This window comes from Lonchura striata, chromosome 11, assembly GCF_050655825.1.
Source record: "Lonchura striata isolate lonStrDom1 chromosome 11, ASM5065582v1, whole genome shotgun sequence".
Lineage (NCBI taxonomy): Eukaryota > Metazoa > Chordata > Aves > Passeriformes > Estrildidae > Lonchura > Lonchura striata.
The window spans coordinates 6,364,128-6,384,680 of NC_140713.1; the positions used below are offsets into that span (position 1 = coordinate 6,364,128).

The 20,553-nt window shown below is 43.6% G+C and overlaps 1 long non-coding RNA gene across 2 annotated transcripts; it reads left to right on the forward strand.

Annotated features, from left to right (window-relative positions):
* Nucleotides 1-5,684: 5,684 nt before the first annotated feature.
* LOC146766371 (uncharacterized) lies at nt 5,685-19,984 on the forward strand. Of its 2 annotated transcripts, none has more exons than XR_014957809.1 (3): nt 5,685-6,055; nt 7,538-7,651; nt 9,521-19,984. It is a non-coding gene; the product is annotated as an uncharacterized LOC146766371 (long non-coding RNA). The 2 variants fall into 2 exon arrangements; XR_014957810.1 differs by lacking the exon at nt 9,521-19,984 and adding an exon at nt 7,982-8,994.
* The last annotated feature ends 569 nt before the right edge of the window (nt 19,985-20,553 follow it).

A 20,553-nucleotide genomic window follows, 5' to 3' on the forward strand; every position in this document is an offset into this window, starting at 1 on the left:
AGTTACAGTTAAGACACCACTGTAGCTTAGATGGACTTTTATGTTGGAAGAGAAGATTTGAGTAAATAATTGGGATTTCAAAAGTGGTTGCTGGACACCAGAAGCATGCTCAGTCAGCAAAGGCTCCATGACTGTTGCTTTCAGTGGGTTTTCACAGCTGTGACTGGGTTTGGCTCTGTCTCCTGCACCGCAGAGGCACCGGGGACAAACACACCTGAACACAGAGGTTGGTGGCCGTGGGTGCTCTGACTGCCACCATCGCTCCCGTCACTGGAAATGAGACACAAGCAGAAGCTGTGGAAAGCTGATGTTACATATGTGTTGAGTGTCCAAAAAGGCTTGTTCTTGTGAGGAACCTTAAAATATTAACCTTAAAATAAACATTTTGAAATCCCAGTGCTTGCTGCAGTCAGTTGACATATAAGGAATAATAAAAAGAAAGGACATATCCCAGTTGCAGCAAGTTCTCAAGCCAGTTGCAGTGCCAATCATCCTGGAACAGGGACTTGGCCCAGGGTTTGCTAATTAAGTCAAATAATTGTTTGTCATTTGTAGAGAGATGAGAGGCTTCCTGAGAGCAGTAAGCATGACCACGCAAAGAACAAAATCTGATCATTAGGAAATAACCAAGTCTTGTCAGTCTTTTCCCTTGAATGCTCTTCTATTCTTTTCAAGAAACAGCTTGCTGCTGAGTAAGTTTACAAACCATTACTTTATTGACTAAATACAGATGGGCTGTTTTAAAAACTATCCATTATCCAGTGCCTAACTCGTGACAACAGCATGATACAAAGAAATAATCTGTCCTGGAATGCCAAGATGAAATAGCTTGTCAGGAAATACAGTATAGGAAAGGTTTGTTTGTCTCTTCTGCTTCCAACTGTTATAAACCAAAGATAGCTTCCAAAATTAATTTTACAAAATCAAAATGTCCCATGTTATTGTTCATCATGGTATTTCAGGTTTCACACATTTTGTTGAGTGCTCTGCCTCCTCTTCTTAAACAGCTTATAAAACTGAGGAGTGTTTTTTAACCTGTTTAAGTAACGTGTGTGGTGTTAGCTTTTAGCTATTTTATTAAATAAAGTTTATCCATATTGTATATGTCACAGAGAGGAGAAAACATTTTTATGGCTGAGTTTAATCTATTCATTGGTTTATTAGAAACACAATGTACTCTGAAGAATGCCACAAATCCACATGGTGTCCCTGAACGCTTGATTTTTGCATATGGATCGCTGACTTAGCTGAACGATGTATAAAATCCTGTGTAGCCAGACAGCTCCCAACTGAATACACTTCTAAGGGAGGTTATGTGCATTGCTTCTACCAGCAAAGGTCTGGAATATGCTAAACTGCAAAAAAATCACTTAACAGAATATAGAGAATGAAGAATAGAGCTATAATGGCCCTTTTGTAACAAATAATTTGCACTTTTTAGGATCTTTGGGCACAGACACTTCTAGAATCATAGGTGCATTGCTTATTTATGTAGCAGCATTTCAGCATGCTTTTCCTTGGCAAATGCCAGACCAAAGAGGTTTGGATCATGCATGGCAGGGACAGAACCTGAGAGAGCAGCAGCTCAGTAAAGTATCATGACAATGACATGAAAATGGAAGAAGAAGAAAATGGAGCAAATTCTTCCAGAACCTGAATTTAACACCACACAGAAATGGAATTAAGCACACCATTATTTTGAAAATTATCTAAATAATAGAAACAAATAGTAGAATTGAAAGGAGAAAACAAAAAGCTTATTTTGAGGTGGCGATGTTCATCTGTAAAATGATTAGTGAATTGGAATTCGTGGGACTGCGGTGAACTTGCGGAGTGAGACACAATACGGAACAGAACAACACGGAACAGCAGTGTGAAAGGGGAGCAGTGAGGGCGTTGTGGCCGGTGATTCCTGCGTGCCGGCCCGCGGTGTTCTCCCTGCCCACCTGTGCCGCAGCGGGCTCAGCGGAGCGTTTCCAGCGCTGCTGCGCGGCCGCGCTGCTGCGCGGGGCTGCCGCGGCACCGCCGGGCTGCGCGGCTGCCATTGTTCCGCACAAAGCAGAGGAGAGCTCTGAACCGGGCCAGCTGAGCGAGAGCCCATCCAAATCCTGCTCTGCCAGAGACCCTTGGAAAGGAGGCAGTATGTCAGACATATGGTTGAAACATGCTGTGCTCCAGCCATCCTCGGCTAGCGTATGGTCTCCCGAGTACCACCGCCAGCTGGGCTCTGATTTACACTGGGCCTGAGAATCAGGGACCTGAGCAGTCTCCCTGATGGTCTCTTCTCCTTTGCTTCACTGATTTCAGAGATGCAGCTACTCAGAGCTTTCCATTTTCCCTGTCTGGCATCCTTTCAGACAGACACAGAGGGATATCCTTTACTTTAACAGTGTTTGGCTGAAAAAGCAGAGCCGGGTATCCTGTGAGAGTAAAATTTCAGCATCTTGACTCTGTAGAATATTTTATACTCCTGGTGTCACAGCAGATGTCATGCAAGTATGTAAAGTTAATAAAACAAGCATCCCCAAAGCAACTGATACAGAAACAGCATTGCCAAATAGTAGAAATTATACTTATCTGTTCTAACCTGTATCTTTGAGGATGCATATGCGTGTTCATTTTCCATGGGTTTTCACTCTTGACTTTGAAAATATTGTATTATTCCACATTGCCATGGATTTCTTCTCAAAAAAAAAAAAAAAAAAAAAAAAAAAAAAAAAAAAAAGCAGCAAAAAAGCAGAATGCTTGTTGGAATAAGCTCCTTAAATATGAGGCATATTTCTCATCTTGAAGTTCACGTTGAATGGTGCACAGAGAAGAGTAATAAAAGTCTTTGTTAAACCCTTGTTTAAACTTCATTTCAAGTGTTTTATTACAATGTCACAGATTTTGCCAGTCTTCATTTTGAACGGTTATTGAAGGAATTAATTTGTATTTTTATATCCAACTTTTAGGTTGCAATTAGCCTCTGAGATGTAGAACTTGTAGAAAAAAAATCTGTAAACAGATGAATTCAATACAATTTACAATAAAAATGATTTGATACTGCTAGCCCCAGCATAGCCTTCTTGAAGAGGTTTGTAGCAGCAATTACTTGATTCTATCTTGTTAATTTTTGGAGCATTATGCTAAGTCTGCTTTATGCAAAGGGTCGCTGTACATATTTAGTATTTTTGTGAATGCTATTCAGTTAAGCTTTCTGTTGTCAGGACATCCTCCTGGGAAAAAGGTGCATGCATATTTTCTGATGTGATATTCTTTGGTGAATAAAGGCATTTGAAAAGCCCTTGCATGAAACAGTTTCACTTTAATCCCTCATTTCTGAATACACTGTGATAAGTCTAACAGAGGAGATCAGCTTTGGCTGCTCTGCTGCTTGCTCAGGAGTGTCTCTCCTTGTAAAACCTCATCTTGGAGTCAGTTTTCCAGACCACCTCCTGTTCCTCACAAGATATTCTTGAGTTACAACATAACCAAGGGACCTCCTGGCTAGGAACTGCTGAGGAACTGGTGATTTAATAGTAAAAGGGTAAATGAACTGAACAGGTGGAAATTATCTTCATTTAATAGGACCATGAAGGTGTCCAAGGACAAATAATCTCATCTGCACCACCAAGACGCTCCAGTTTCCTCCCCTTGCTGCTTTGCTGTTCAGTTCTTGCCTTTTACTTCAGATGACACTGATAATTTTTGGAGCAGTGATACTTTTGTGTATCCAACACACTGGAGCCCTTTTCTCATCTGGGCATCAACACTGACCACACAATTGCTTACAAGAATCGTGTCATCAGCTCTGATCAAATGATAAAGGATGAGAGTAAAAAATACACTTGGGTTTGTGCAGGATCCCATATTTCTTCTCATTTGATGCTTCTTAGAGTTTCTCTCTTCAGTCACAAGCCTGAAATTCAAACGTAGACTCTTCCCCCTGTGGACCAGGTATTTACTTGCTTTTCATGAGCATCTACATTCATATTCCCAGAATGGCAGGGATGGGAGGGTACACGTTTTGCCTGTGAAAAGGGCAGCTCTTCCAAGAGGATTAATGTTCTGCTTTCTTGCATCTGGGGAATGGTAAAGCAGGGTGGGTGACTGTGGCCATGGCTTTCCTGGGGTCAGTGATGGCAGAGGCAGGGAAGACTCTCTCCTTTCCTCTCCCTTTTTCTCTTCACGTTTGATGGAGCTGGTAGGAAACTGGAATGGCTTAGGGGAAGGGGAAGGAGGCTACTTTTGGAGGACAAATCTGCCACAGACTTCCTCCTGTGTCCCCTCTTCACCCTTAGAGTTTTGCCTGTTGTTTCCCCAGATGAAGGTCCCCATCCGATTGTTTCCTGCTCGGCAGCTTTGCCACAGTAGAATAGCAAGTCCCCATCTCTCCTGTTATGCTGTATGAAACTAAAAATATCAACCCCACTGGAGTTACTTCTACATTAAAGATGTAAGTGAAATTAAAAAAAAAATCACTTTTGGAGAATTTTATTTTTGATTTAATTTTTAATTAATCTTAATTAATTTGAATTTTGAAGCAATCTGGAAAATAGTTTTAAATGAATATACAGATATATATTTCGGTGGGTCCCCCCCCCCCATATCCACTGGTGAGAGCATGAATAATACAGGACAGCAGCTGTGGTCTCCGTTTGTACGGCCGTGGTCGGGGCTTTGCTCAGACGTGGCGTGGGGCGAGCGTGGGCCGCTGTCCCCATGTCGCCCTTCTGGCCTCGGGGCGGCCACGGGGAGAGCCCGCAGGGCCCGGTCGGGTGCGGGAGCCGCGCTCGGGCCGGGGCAGCCGCCGAGTGCCCGCTCGGGCCGGGGCCTCGCCCCAGCCCCGCTCCCGCCCCAGCCCCGCTCCCTCCTGAGCCCTTCTCCGCCTGAGCCTCGCCCCAGCCCCGCTCCCGCCCTAGCCCCGCTCCCGCCCCAGCCCCGCTCCCTCCTGAGCCCTTCTCCGCCTGAGCCTCGCCCCAGCCCCGCTCCCGCCCCAGCCCCGCTCCCGCCCCAGCCCCGCTCCCTCCTGAGCCCTTCTCCGCCTGAGCCTCGCCCCAGCCCCTCTCCCGCCCCAGCCCCGCTCCGGTCCTTCCCCAGCCCCGCTCCCGCCCCAGCCCCAGCCCCGCTCCGGTCCCGCCCCAGCCCCGCTCCCGCCCCAGCCCCAGCCCCTCTCCCGCCCCAGCCCCTCTCCCGCCCCAGCCCCGCTCCCGCCCCAACCCCTCTCCCGCCCCGCTCCTGCCCCGCTCCCGCCCCAGCCCCGCTCCCGCCTGAGCCCTTCTCCGCCTGAGCCTCGCCCCAGCCCCTCTCCCGCTCCCGCCCCAGCCCCGCTCCGCTCCCGTCCCAGCCCCGCTCCGTCCCAGCCCCGCTCCCGCCCCAGCCCCGCTCCCGCCCCAGCCCCTCTCCCGCCCCAGCCCCAGCCCCGCCCCAGCCCCGCTCCGGTCCCGCTCCCGCCCCAGCCCCGCTCCCGCCCCAGCCCCTCTCCCGCCCCAGCCCCTCTCCCGCCCCAGCCCCGCTCCCGCCCCGCTCCCGCCCCAGCCCCGCTCCGTCCCGCTCCCGCTCCCGCCCCAGCCCCGCCCCAGCCCCGCTCCCGCCCCAGCCCCGCTCCGGTCCTTCCCCAGCCCCGCTCCCGCCCCAGCCCCAGCCCCGCCCCAGCCCCGCTCCCGCCCCAGCCCCGCTCCCGCCCCAGCCCCGCTCCCGCTCCCGCCCCAGCCCCTCTCCCGCCCCAGCCCCGCTCCCGCCCCAGCCCCGCTCCGTCCCGCTCCCGCCGTTGCCGCGGAGACGAGCGGCTGCCCGGGGCCGGGGGCTGGAGGCGCCCTGGGCTGAGGGACGCGCCCGGCGCTGCGGGGTCCCTGCGGGACCGGCACTGCCGAGCAGCCCCGGGGCTGAGCGGGACCCTGTGGCCGCCCCCGGCACGGGTGCCCGGGGCCGCAGGGCCGCCCCGGCTCCCCGGGGAGAGGCACGGGCCGTGGGATCTGCCGCGGCCCTCACAGAGTATTGTTGTTTCTAATTAATGCCTGTGTGGTAGCCTAATCTCTGTTACCGGGCTCTCTGGAGTATTGCAGCAACAAAGGTATATTCTAGGGTTCAGTTAATTAAAAATTCCTTATAAATCTGCCTAGGTCCTGTGTTGCACTTAGCTCGGCTGTAGTGGCTGTACCACAGAAGAAATGCCCACTATTGGTGCAGTTTCAGCGGTAGTTTCGCTGTTTCCTGCAGAGCTCTTTGCTCTTCCTCACGGGCCCTGCGGGCTGTCCTGGCAGCCGTGGCTGCGCTGGGGACGTGGGGCTGGCCGTGCTTTTCTCCGGGCTGGCCGAGCGGCTCCACGGGTCCCGGGGCATGGTGCTGCTGCTGCCGGCCTCGCTCGGGACCCGGGCTGCCTGCTCTGCTAAGGGCCCGTGGTTCTAGGGCTGGAGTTTGGAGCACACTCACACCTCTAGGTACATTTGTGCTGGATGGAGTCATGAGTCCTCGGGACAAATGATGACATGTGTTAGATTCTCCTTTCATTTTATAATAAGCTTCCCTCTCCCCACCCCTGGGTTTTCTTTTCAAGTACATGTGAAAGTGTTTAATATGTGTTCTCTTTGACTATATACTTTTTATATAAAGTATATATCGCTATATACTTTTTATACTCAATATCAACCATGCACTTAAACACATACTTGTGGTGAGGATGTGTCTGATTTGCTTATAGTAAGGAAGTTCAAGCAAAAACTTGATGAAATATACCTGATTTCTATATACAAGTCTGTTTATTTTGGAGTTTATTTCTTCTCGAGACTGATAACAAGGGAGAATGTCTCTCTCAACAAGCCAAATTGAAAGAAGATGATAGAGAAGCTGGATTCAGTATGTGTGAATAAATCTAGCCATAGAGCTACACATTAGCCCTGGAGTTTCACACTGCATTGCAAAGCATGGTAAACTTGTCTCAACTCTTGGGGTTGTGGTTTTTTTTTTTTTTTTTTTTTTTTTTTTTTTTTTTTTTCTCTCCAAGGAGTAGTGTGGCAACACTGCTGACACTTGGCTTCCCAGAAATAGGTGTTTGAGTCAAGTGTTTGAAACAGAAATTGTGTTACTGTTTCTTTGTGGCCTGTAGAAGATAACAGAATAGTAACGTGATTCGTTAACAGCTACACTGCATTGTTAGGATAGAAAACAGACAGTATAGGAGTCAGTTCTAAGAAAATGTTGTGAGTAAATTTATTGAATAGGAGAATAAGGCCTTTAATATTTAGCATTTATGTTAAACAGTCCTAACCAATTATTTGTCTTGAGCCTTTATTCTTCAATAAATTAAAAAAAATATCATGTTGTTGAAGAACATAGCCAAAATATCTGTTCTAGAGTACAGATATCTGGGAAAGGTTGGCAATATGTAGCTTATCTTTGGAAGCAAAGCATGATCTTTCTTGAGCATTTTTGAGGAAAATGATTATTTAATCATTCAATATTGCTTTCTATTATTTTGAGAACGGTTACTGATTGTTTATAAACTCCAGCCCACTAAGAGTGCTTCTACTTCATTTCACACCTCATTGTTTTGCAGATTGTCTGTGACTGTGGAAGTTGATTTGAAGTCCTAGGAATTTAATTTCTTGACCATCTCCTTGTGTAGTCCAAGATCTTCAGTCTGAAGAATGCACCAGAAGTACTTGTTTTGGTATGTAGAGCTTTGATTTCTGTAAGCTGTATAGAATAATTTTGTGAAAAAGTTGGACAGAATCACAGAATGACACAATGTTAAGGGATTGGAAGGGACCTTAAACATCACCTGGTCCCAAGCCCCTGCCATGGGCAGGACATCTTTCACTAGACCAGCTTGCTCAAGGCCTTGTACAACCTGGCCTTGGACTCTTCCAGGGACGGGGAGTCTACAGCCTGTTCCAGTGTCTCACCAGCCTCATAGTGAAAAACTTCTTCCTAATATCCAGTCTGTCTGTACCTATCCTGCCCTACCACTGCAGCTCCTGATGCAATGTCCTTCCTGCAGCCCCTTCAGACCCTGGAAGGTGCCGTGAGGTTTCCACACAGAAGAACCTTCTCTTGTCCAGGCTGAACAGCCCCAGCTTTCTCACTTTTCTTCAGTAGGGGACAGGCCCCAGTCCTCTGGACTTGCTGCGACAGTTCCGTGTCCTTCTTGTGCTGGGAACACCAGAACTGGGTGCAGCACTGCACAAGAGCAGAGTAATGGGCAAGAATCACCTCCTCTGACCACCTGGCCACACTCCTCTGGATGCAGCTCAGGACTCCCTTGGCTTTCTGGGCTGTGAGCTGGCTCCTGCTGAGTTTTTGATTAACCATCACTCCCAAGACAGAATAATTTGGTGAAAATATTGGTATTCTCAGGGACAGCCATGACTTACAAATGCTGATTCTCTTAAAGATTTGATGACTCTTTTATTGTGGGCAAAAGCAAGAAAATTAACCCCCTGATGGTGTTGAACAGTGCAGTTAGCAGAACAGGCTTGTAGTGTTGTGGGACTTCTCATTGTGTCCTTACTTGAAAAACATAATATTGGTGTACAAGGCTGTAGTTAACTATGTTAGTTGGATACATTCAGTTGTTACAAACTACATTTCATCCTTTGCAAAGCAACTGAGAAAACAGTAATTTTAGGACCAAAGCTCACTGGCTCACTCTGCTTTTAGTAGAGCTGCTGCAATTAAAATATAGGAAGCCTTTAATAAAAATTAATTTGGGAAGGGACATACACACACTGTACATGCCCATTTATTGGTGAGATTTGTATTTCTGCATTCTATGCAAATAATAGGTCTTAGCTATTCTGTTTACATGCTGTTAATCCAGCCTATAGCTTAAAACTCTTATTTTTAAAAATAGCTCCATTAAGAAATTAAGGGAGAACTTACTTGGGCAAGGAAACTCAAAGTTAATCTTGCATGGTTACTGGTGATCTAGTAGATACTTTGTGAAATTCAGAACTTTCATGAAACCAAGTTCGGCCTCTGTTCATTTCCATTAAACTTAGTCATGCAATTTAATATGGTTTGCTTCCTTTTTTTTTTTTTTCTTTATGCCTGATAGTTATGCCAACAGAGTGTTAACTAGTGGTATTTAATGTTTACAGTGTTAATAGGTAAAGATAATAGCTGTGCTTTGTTGTGTTGGAGAATTTTAGTATGTTATTTATAGATATGAAACCTACAAGATATGATATAAAAGCCTTCAATATGAAAAATGTTACAATTCTGAGCAGACAGTGAGAAAATTGCCTTTTAGAGGTCAAAACTCCCAATGCCTCTGGCAACATGGCCTTGATGTCATTTGACAGGGTGGAAACACAGCCCTTCATGGGAATAAACAGCCAATACCTGCATGATTCATTTTGTTAGAAGGGTTCTCCCATTGTTGCTAGGCAATATTTCCTAGGTGGAGTTAAAAACCAACAAAAATACCAACAACAAAACCCCCAAAACCCAACTGCTGTCTCCTCAAAATAATACTTATTGCAAATTGTTTTGCTATTGTTTATTTGGTCTTCTAATTAAGTATTTTTTCTCTCTGCAGAATAGATGTATCAGCTGAGTCTCAATAGAGACCTTCCCCACTAAGAGGCAGCAAGGGGAAGAGCTGGGAAAGGGTTGCACCTGGTTAGTGGAAGGTTTCCTTTCTATCTTCCTCTGTCCCTTCTTGGAGCTGTCTGTTTGGAAATGCTCGACTATGCTGTGATGTGCAATTCTCAGAGAAGAAACATGGCAGAGACCAGCAGACATTCATTTGAAATGATTTTCATTCCCTGCATTCTGGAATGGACTTGAAAGCAGGTCTCAGAGGCAACTTGTATGTACCAGTTTGTCTTACATATTTATTTATGACAGACTTGAATCTTCAGGATGGTATTCTATCAAGTGACATACCGACTCAGTGTGATGTGTGTCTAAAAATAGGTCATTGTCAAAGGACAGGAAAGGAATTGTATAAATCTATAAACTAAACCACTGCATTGCATGTGATATCATACTCTGAAGCTGAGGTAATGCTATCTTCAAAATTGTAGCTTTCCATAGATTATTTCTAGAATGTTACATTAACGCTGCATTTATCAAAACAGGAGGATGGCTGCAGACTCTAAAGACAGCTAATGCTAATGGGTGGGTTACTTCTGACATAGCAGTTAGAAACAGTAAAGTAAAACAAACCACCTCAGAAGGTGGCAGGGCTGGACCAAACTTTGCTCTTATGATTAAAATATTACTGATTTGAACTTCCCATTTTTTCATGTGTCAAACTGTATCATAAACCACTTATTTAGTGCTGGGACTTAGACATTTAGGTTTGAAAATAATGCTTCTGTTTTGTGCGTTTGGTCAATGTGAATGATTTTTTTCCTCTGGCTAACCTAGAGTGTTGAGAGGCCTGAAAAATAAGATCCTGAAGAATTATACTGATTAAAAATGGGCATTAGGAATGGAATCTTTGTAATTTAAAATAACCTGTTGATGTACACAAATGTGTGGGGTTTGGAGCATAACAGAACAGTGCAGATTTTTTTACTGCTTATGACAGCATAAGTGCCAGTACATAGGTGAGGTATTGAACTTAGCTGCACAAGTTATATGTTTTGGTGTTTAATGCAGTGTTGCTGCTGCAAACCAATAGTAGGGCTAATATTTAATTAAGGATGGAATGTGGAAATGGTCAGCAAAAGAACAAATCCATCTGTGTACAGGGTTATATTGAGAGGTTTGGAGTTGCCAGGTAAAGGGGAAGTGTGACATCTGGTGGAAAGATGGTATCAGGAGCAAGAGATCCATTAGTGATAAATGGGATTATTTGGCACAAAAATGCATTGTATGATGTTTGAAACCACTGCTGGAGATGAAATTCAGATGAGTGACATATTTTGTGATCTCATAGTTCATATTGTCCAAACCAGAATACATGGTAACATGATTTTCTTCTTAATGAATTGTGATCTCTTCTAAGCTACCAAAGAAAGCTTATTTTGTTAAATTCCCCCTCATCCCCCCCCCCCCCCCAAATTCTTAATATACACTGAAAATAAATTAATATGGTTTAGCTACTTTTGGGTATCCAATATTTTTTCAGAAAAATGTCATCTAAGTAACTATGATGATCCTAGCAGCTTTCTGATGCTTGAGTGCTTTATTGAGTCTTCTTGGATGCTGTTCTGGGAGATTCTGGTCTGACCCTGGCTTGGAGGTGTAACTGGAGCCCAGCACTGGAGCCTCTGTTTGGGTTCTGCTGTTCTGCTCCCTTAGAGCTGGTGGCAGTGGGTAGCTCCTCTGCAGAGTGTGGGAATAGCCTCCTGTTGCAGGAGGGAGGAGGGGAAGGGAGGAACTCTACAGGAGATGGGGAGGGGAATTGGAGCTATCTTTTGTTTGGTGTCACATTGCTGGAGTTAGAACTTGCATAAAATCTGGGTGTGCTCAGAGCTGCAGAGATCTTGCTTTATTGTGTTTATTTCCAAAGTATGTTGTGGAAATAGAGTCTGCAATTCATTGGGAGCACTGTGTATTAAGGATGTTCAGGAACTTCCTAGCTCAGCTCAAAGAGCCAGGAGAAAAAAAAAAAAAAAGAAAATTCATCTTAATCTTTCAGCTCTGCTTTAAAATACCTGGTTCTTCTGAGGTTTCATTCCATTGGATATTGATCATTCCATGTCAGTCTTGAGATTTTTCTGTGTTACAACTTTGCTACTGAAAGATTGCTTTGTCCCAAGCATAGCACAAGTTCAGTCGTGGTTCTGCTTTGTACTTCAGGCTCATCTCCTGTGCATAACTGCCTGCTCCAATCATGTGGGATTTCCCCCTTCATCAGAAGGCCATAAATCTTGAGCTTCTTTTGTTCTTCATGCATTTTTCTTCTATTTTTGATGTTAGTATCTCACTTGCTAGAACAATGTAAGAGTTCTGAATCCTTTTCCTGCTTTGGGGGCAGACTCCATCTGCAAGTTTTTGCCTGCTCCCACAAAAATAATGCATTTTGGGAACTGGCCAGTTCAAGGAGTGAAACAAGCTAACAAATACCTAAACCCATAAATGCAGTATTTCAATGCTAGGCTGCAGTGAGGTAGACCCATCTCAAGTGGCTGGCTCCTTGGTCCAGGCATTTAACAGCAGCAGTGTGAGTAACCTGGTTCTCAGGTCACCTCACTGTCAGAGTCACAAATGGGTGATATTCATGAACTCGGCTATTTTGGTACCATGATGCATAAAATACATTGTTTACTCCAAAGAGTGAATTGTTCTGCTCTGCTTCTGGTGGCAGGGGTTTGGATAATCCAAATGGGTTTGAGTAGGAGGCCTGTGGCAGAGAGTTTGCTGAATCACTTTAGTGCAGTTAGCTCAGTGTTGAAGGCTTTCTTCCTAATCTACCCCCTCCCCCTCAGCACGGTGGCAGTAATTATCCTTTCCTGCCTTTGTTTCTTGGGATAGGTTGAGTAGGCACTCTCATACTTGTGAAACCACATCAATTAACAGCCAATTAACTCTCTTACTCTATTGTCATATGAAGACTGGATGCAGGCCCAGCTTCAGTTTCTTCATGAGAAGTTTAGCATGTTGGGAGGGAAACAAACCTAATGCTTTCCTTCAGAGAACCTCATTGTATAAGTCAATATCTTTCTGAAGGTCAATTTGGGGTCTGCAGATAGAGAAATTGTCCTATTAAAAGAGAGAAGATAGTGTAGTTTAAGTCTCTTGGAAATGTAAGTGAAAAACAATTATTAGTGATGTTGAGATATATTCTTTTAAAAGAGCTCTAGACATATACTAAAAAAAAAAAAGAAAAAAAAAAAAATCAGACCAGAAATTTTGATTGACCTGAGAGCCAGACTGACAAGTTTTAATTCTCAACTTTGTGTTGGTGAGGAGACAGTTGTTCTTCTTACCAAATTATAACTGACAATGATACTGAGCTTGTGCTAGCACAAGGTGCTTTCTTAACTGCAGATGTGATTTCAGCCTGAAAATATAATAATAAATTCACTGAATGGACTTTCTTCTGTAGTATACTCTTATAATTATAAGCCCTTCATTTTTGCCCAGGGCATCTACTTAGGAGATATCATAAAGTGAAAATAATCTTAATGTCACTAAATGAGAAAAGAGTGATCATATTGCCTTGCAAAAAAACAAAATGGGAAGGGGGACGGAAGAAGGGATGGTACAGAATTATATTTGCTGCACTCTTGTGGGCACCAGGAGAAAAATGCCCTTTATTTTTCTGAGAATTATTTTAAAAAGTGTTTGTATCAATGTTGCAGCTTTTGAGTAATGATTGGAATTTCTGACTATGCAGATATAATGTACAGCCTTTGAGAAAATTGATACTTTGGTCTCTATTACTGGTATACTGAGGACTGTGTGCATGTGGCTGTTTTGGTTGTGTTAGTAGGAGGAGGAGGGGGAAGGTTCCTTGAGAACCTGTTGCCAAAAAAAAAAACCAAAAAAAAAACCAAACCAAAAAACCAAACCAAAAACCCTAACAAAAACAAACCAACCCAAAATCTGATGTAAGCCAAACCTTAGTGAAAGTAGGATATGAAACTTGCTTATGGAAATTTACCACTGGATGCCACTGTTGCTTCATAGAATGTCATACTAAAATAACATCAGCTTGCTGAAAAATTCTGCTTTTCCTTCACTCTCATCTTCTTAGTTTTTTATTACTTTAATCTTGTTCATATCAAAGGAAAGGAGAAATCGTGCCCCACTTATTCTCTCAAGCAACATGGTGATATGGTTTCCATATCTAGAAGTGACAGCTTGTCACAGGAAAGAACAGGGAATGACACGAAATTTCTCTTTTTTTTTTTCCCTTCCCCTTCTGAGGTAACATATTTTTCAGATAGAACAGAAGAACAGAAGAAAGGCTCAGATGAAAGAGCAGCAAATTTTCCTCGTAACTAAATTCCTTCTCTCTGTCTCTGAATCCTGTGCTAATCACAACTAGATTTGGACACTGAGCCTTTACTCCTGTTTTAATGTCCTCTTACAGAGCAGGGGAGGAGGTCACTTTTGCACATACATGTTTATTTCCTTTCCCAAGTGTTGGGCATTTTCTACTTGAAAGAATGTTTTTCACTCGTTACCATTTTTTCCTCTTGGGGGAAGCAGGGAAGGTGAAGGTCATCAGGTGAATTTTTGATGGCGGTTGCTTGTTTTTACAGGTATGTTTGCAATCACCTGATTAGAAACTCTGAGACTTCTCTCTAAGTCATACAGTGTGGGGTTTTGTAAATAGCTTTTTTTTTTTTAATTTTCTTTTTTAACTGAAGCAACCCCCAAAGTTTAATTCATTTAATTAGATGAAAAGAAATAAAAATCCTAACTTTTGAAACATTCAGATCCGATCGTTCCGGTTTCTATTCTGAGTGCACCTAATTCCTAATCTTTCCTGTGGGGAAAGAAAAGAAAAATGATGGAAAAAACCGTGAGAGATGAGGTTTTCCTAGTGCCATGCCTGGCTTCTGCGGAGACAGTCCACCTTCTGCTGTGCGCCTGCTTAATTGGGTGAGCACGAGCTCAGCCTAATGAGCAGCAGCGGGGAGGCGCGGAAAGGCAGAGACAATGGCAGCGGTGCGCTGCGAGCTCCGGAGGAAGGAGCAGCGGCGGTCCGCAGCCCCGAGAAGCGCGCTCGCTGCCGGGCGGGAGCAGACAGACAGCAGCGCTCCGGCCCCGGGGCTCGGCTCTGCCATGGAAACCGCGCTGCAGCTCCGCAGCCCCCGGCAGCGGCACCCACCCGGCCTGCGTGCGGCTGCAGCAGGGCTGACACCACGGCCCTGATGGCTCCCCCCTCTCTCAGCCCCTAAATTATCAGGCGAGCCCAGAGATACGAGGCCTTGAGGGGAGGAACATCAGGAGACGGGCAAAGATTTCCAAAAGAGGCTCTCACCCCGATGTGGTTGTCCAGCTCTTTATTGCATGGTCCGAGGGGAAGAGCGGGGAAAAGAGGGCGAACAGGAAGGGGCATCGCCTTATCTGGGCTCTGGACAGGGTGGGCTTCTCTGGCTCTCCCCAACCCCGGTGGGGCACGAAGGAGGAGACCAGGCTTATCTGATCAGAGCCACAGGGGTCCCGGGGAATGGGGGAAAGCATGGCCTGAGCGCAATGTAACACGGCCCTTCTGCTGCTTCTCAACTGGTTTACGAGGCAAATTGAGGGAAGGGAAAACAAACAAGTAAATGTAGTGAGTTTACTCTCAAAGATGGGCTGCCAGCTGCAGCGCAGCCCGCATGCTGGATGTGTGACAGCCAGAATGCAGTTGAATGATGCTACTGTTTGCTGATAATTCCCCTCTCTCTTCTGGAACTGAAGTTTCGCCTGGATTAGATCCTATAATCTAAGTGATCAGGGCTGGATAGCACTGCCTCGCTGGAAGTTCTGAGGGGAAGCCTGCCAGCAGGGCTGTTGTTGATGCTACACAAACTTGTAGCGGTGACCCAGATAACATTGTGACCGACACAGTAAGTTACAGTGTCAGGAGGAATAAATGTCTCCTCCAGCCCTCGCTGAGCTCCAGCTGTGCTGTGGTACCTGCCCTTAAGCGCCATCTACCCAAGGAACTGATGGGCTCTGGGAGCTGCTGGGCTTTGCTCAGTTGTGAGCTAGTTGTACAAGTGAATTCAGAAAATACACAGGGCTTGCAATTATTTGGAAATTGTGGTATTTTAGTGTTCTTAGTAAAGGATCTTTCCCAAATGGTTGCCTGGGCTGTGCCATGTCTCTTGAGAATCTCTGGCAGTCATCTAAACATGACAACTCTCTAAAGAGAACTTTTATGCCCTTACCCCTCATCTACCACCCTCTGCTCAGATCCTACTTCTGGCCTAGGCCTGGGAAAGGACTAGTTTTTAAATTACCTTTCCTGAAGCTCTGCAGTCTTCATCTCACTTCTGTTCTGAGGTGGAAATGACAAGGTTTCTGTTGTTTTCATTTGTTATGCCATGCAGAGAGAAGGTTCCCCCTGCTTTTTTGCAGTAGGACTGGTTTCATGGCTGGAGAATGCTAAGTGGTTCTGCGGTGGCTTGATGTGGGCTCGCTCAAACCATAACATGAGGTACAGCAATATAAAAGAAGCAGACATTTCTGGTATTTTTGGACAACATCCTAAATGTATCATCACTATATTTTGTGGTTTGGAGCTGTCAGAGATGAATAGCTAGATGAAGTTTGACTTCAGCACAAGAAGGCCTGGGCTTTTCAATGTAGTGTGTACTGGTGAAAAGTGAGTAAGATGGAATGGAGCAGGATTTAAGCCTGTGTTTTTGAGAGGCTTTGGTCAGATTAGCTAATGTAGAGGCAAAGCCAGAGAAGGATTGAAAAGGCATACCACAGAAATGAAATAAATGAGCTGCTGCTGCCTCTTTTTTTTCTCCCCCATCCCTTGTCCATTTAGAGTGAGTGATGCAGAAGACACTGCTGAACACTGTCCCCAGGCTCCCTCTGCACTGGGTGTATATGTATGCAAAGATCAGCGTGCTTTCACAGCCTTTTCAGTGTTCCTTAAGTGTACAGAATTCAGTCCCTACTGCATCAGGAGCCTTTGAAGATAAACATCACTGATTCTTAGCTGTGCCATCTTTTGTTATCTGGAAGTTTTAATATGTGTATACAGTAAAACCTACTGCCAGAAATGGCAAAGAAAACTTCAGTATCTTTTACAAGAAGCCACAGGCAAAGAGCAAATGTTTTGGAGCAAAGGTGGAGAGGACTTTTCCATGCCATGGACATTATCAGAGTCAGACATTGTCAGGGTTGTGAATACAGCTCTGTATGTGTCTTTATAACCATGGATCATCATGAAGCAGAAAGCAATTGGTTTTACCCCATGTAAGCCTCTGCTTGTTTATCTATTTGAAAGCAATCACTCATTCTTTTTGCTCTATTTGTAGCCTTCACAATTTAATATTTGTAGAAATCTTAAAGGTGACACCTTCACAATGTAGGTTTTCATTGTACAGTCCTTGACTTTCATGCTGCTGCAGTACATTAAAAATGTTTGCAGTCTCTTCTTTGTAAATTTGTCTGGTCTCTTTGGGGATTCTGCATCCTCTGGCTGCTCGTGTATGGAAAGTGCTTTAGTACAAAATTATTTATAACTCTTTCAGTTGGTGCTGGATCTCTGTGGTCCTCCACTGCAAGTCTCTTCAAACTCTCAGAGGAGATTTTTCAACAGCTCCTGGCTCATAAGCAACAGCTTCCCCCATGATAACCCTGCAGCAACTCATCTTGTTCCTTCAAGCCTCTGTTGCCAACCTAGTCATTAGACTGATTATTATTTAAGCTGATCATGAATTCCAGTTTGGACTTTCTGCTTTCACAGTGAGTAATTAGAGAAGGCACCTTCCCTGTCAATTTGTGCTATTCATGGAAATGTTATCACTTACAGACGATACAGAATAGACATTTGTAGGTTCCTTATTTAAGTGACTGAGAAAAAGTCCATGCAAGGGGGAAGCTTCCAGGTGATGTATGGAAACCTTGCCCCGTTGGCCTTGCTCTATACTAGATGTTTAGGGATTTGGTGCTGGTGTTGTACAACGTTACAAGAATGTGGTGGGTTTATTTTTTTGTGTTTTTCCTCTCCTATCATCAAATATCATGAAGTCTAGTTCAGGCTATTTCTATAGAAAGGTCAACATTTAAACAGTCCATGAAAGCATTCCTGTGTTTTAAAAACACTTCGAGACTGAAATCTACAGTGAATATGTGAGATCAGGGCAGCAGATAGTGGCAAGACTGTAATAATTAACAAACAATACTTTTGTCTTTTGAAATAATATAGTCATAGATGTGTGAAATTTAAAGCCATGCAACAGTATTAGTTCTTTGATTAAAAGCCACAAAAGATTAAAATCTCTAATTACTATGTAGACTTTCCTGAGCTTTCTGGGAACTGGAGTAAAGGGAATAACTGAGGGTCAAGACAGCTGGCTGGTCATTAATCTAAATTTGCCTGTGGAATATAGCTGTGAAGAAGATATTAGTATGCTTTACCTGCTCACCCTAAATAAAAAATGAGATTTTTCTCAAATCTGGCTTTACAAAAATTGAGGAAAAATAGGAAATTTTGAAAATTTGGTCTTTCAGGTGGGGTATGTGGTAGTGGTTTTTTGTCTGTTTGTTTGGTTTTTTTTGTTTGCTTTTGGTTTTTTTCACCCCAAGAAAACCTGGGAAGGCATTAGGTGTGCTGTGATTCAAATCAATTGAATTTCAACAGAGTAACAGCAAAACTGTCAGTCTTTATGCATCTCTGAATGTATGCGAACTGTAGGAAAGGTGTGACAGTGATGGAGATTCCTTGATAATTTCATGTTATTTAACTGCAGGACACAGGTACCTCTGAGCATGAAGCTGCCTGGCTTTCAGTGTGAGCAGCCCAAGAATATTCCACAATTTGTCATTCTGTGATAGTGCCTTGCTCTGCTCCAGTTTTGTTGCTCACACCCCAGCTAGTTTTCGTAAAGTTGGAATGAGGGTAGTTGCAATTGTGAGAGCAGCACAAGAAATGTAGGCAGTGTTTGGAGAAAGTTTTGCTGTGCCCATTTCTACTGAATGCTTTGTCAGTCTTCTTATTTATCAGGTGGGGTGCTGAGAGCATAAACCATCCTACAGTTCTAGCTATATTATATTTGAAAATTAAAGGCTTTATAAAATGAAAGTAAGTTGTGTCATTACAGCGTCACCAGTTAATAATCTGAGAGGAGAGATGATTCAAAAGGGCCAAGAGTTGCTCTAAATAGTGTCAGAACTGCAGCTCTGTGAAGAGAAGTACACATTTTTGAACTGACAAAAAGGAGTTGCATTAATTATATGGCATGCCACGCTACAACAGGAACACCATTAAAAAGTCAGCCTTTAAATCTTAAAACACTTCTCGTTCCTACTATCCTCATTATTAACATCCCTATTCTACATTAATGCCTCTGGCAAGAGGTGAAAGCTGTTCAGGGTGAAAAGAAATTAGTTTCATTTTTCAGTAATTATGGGGAATACTGTTCACTGGCTTTAGTCACCCTCTCAAGTTATTCTAGTGCTTCTGGTTAAAAAGATCCTGATCTATGGTATTTTGCTAATGATCAACAGTTTTAGAAATGACATTTTTCAGCAGCACAGCCTCTATTATTGGGACAATCTTTTCCTTTGGGCAGCTGCCAGATTTTTCAAAACCGATGGGAACACTTATGAAAGGTTAAGTTCTTTCCCTCCCCACACTTTCTTTATAAACTTGAGATCACTATTGCTTAGGATGCAAACCAATGTTTCCAGTTTTCAAAGGAAAAGACCACCTCTTCCAATAGAGATATTTAAATAATCTGTGACTGTGGGGAAAAAACAAGGTAAAGGAGGAGACCCTGAAGAGTTTGTCAAAAATTAAATGGAAGTGAAATAACAGTGTGCCAAGGTAGTTCCTATCATAAAATGTGGTAAATTTTCAATTGATAAATACAGCATCTTAATTTATCAAGTGCATTTTCCTGTTCTCATTTCAAGTGGTCCTTTTGTTTCATAAGGTTGAATGACAGAAAGATAAAAAAATTGCAATAGGTAGTGAAGATGCATTTTGAGAGATGCATTATGGAGGACTGAGTAGGTACTTTCTACTGAGGGACTGAGCAAACATGAAAATTTGTTTTTGTTCTTTCTCATCATTCTGAAATGTATTTTTGTGGTACTTGGAAAAAACGGTGGTCAATAAGAGCTGACTTCTGGGTGTCTTTCTGCTGGAATGTACTCTGTTGCTGTTTTGGTTATTTACCAAGTTCTCTTATTCTGGCTCATATGAAGTGTTGATTCTCAAGTTATAGAAAATTCCAAGAAACTTCCAATGCATCCATTTATAGTGTCTTATAGTGCAAAGGATTAGTGACAGTTCAAGGAATAGCTCAGATACCTGATTTCTGTGACCATTTTCTTATTTGCAATAAATCTGTTCTTCAAGTGGCACCATCTGTGCCCTTTGCAAAGTGTCTCTGACAGTTTCCCTGGGACTGCATGAAATGCTCCGTGGTGTGCAAGAACTGCTGCACACCAGCAGCAGGCATGGCAGGAGACTGCAACACTTCTGCAGAGTGTTCTGGCCACAGAGCAACAAGAATTTCTTGCTGGGATGACCTTGGCATCCCCAGATATCTTTGAGACCTTTCAACTTGGATAAACTTAATTGTGACATTTTTATCCTTGAAGAACTAATTGAACTATTCACCTTATTACTACAGTAACAGTTCAAATTATCCTGGCTGTAGTAACTTGATTTTTGAAGCAGTTCAGCACTTTGTGATCAAGAGTTACTTAAGCTTCTTGTGCTTGGCATTGTACTTGTCAATGATGGCAGCATCTTTCACTTATTTCTGAAAGAACAGGCTGCATTTAAAAATAATAATAATTTCTTTTCTTGGTTAATAGCTCTATTAAGTACCTACAGCACAAAGTATAATAGCTTAAATGCTTTTGATTAAGGAACTTAATTCGATCTTAAAATTCTTCTTCTTCCAATGAAATACTTTATCTTCCCCAAAACTGGAATGTGGAAGTCTTCAGCAAACTGCAGCAAGGTGTTTTACATTAATAGTT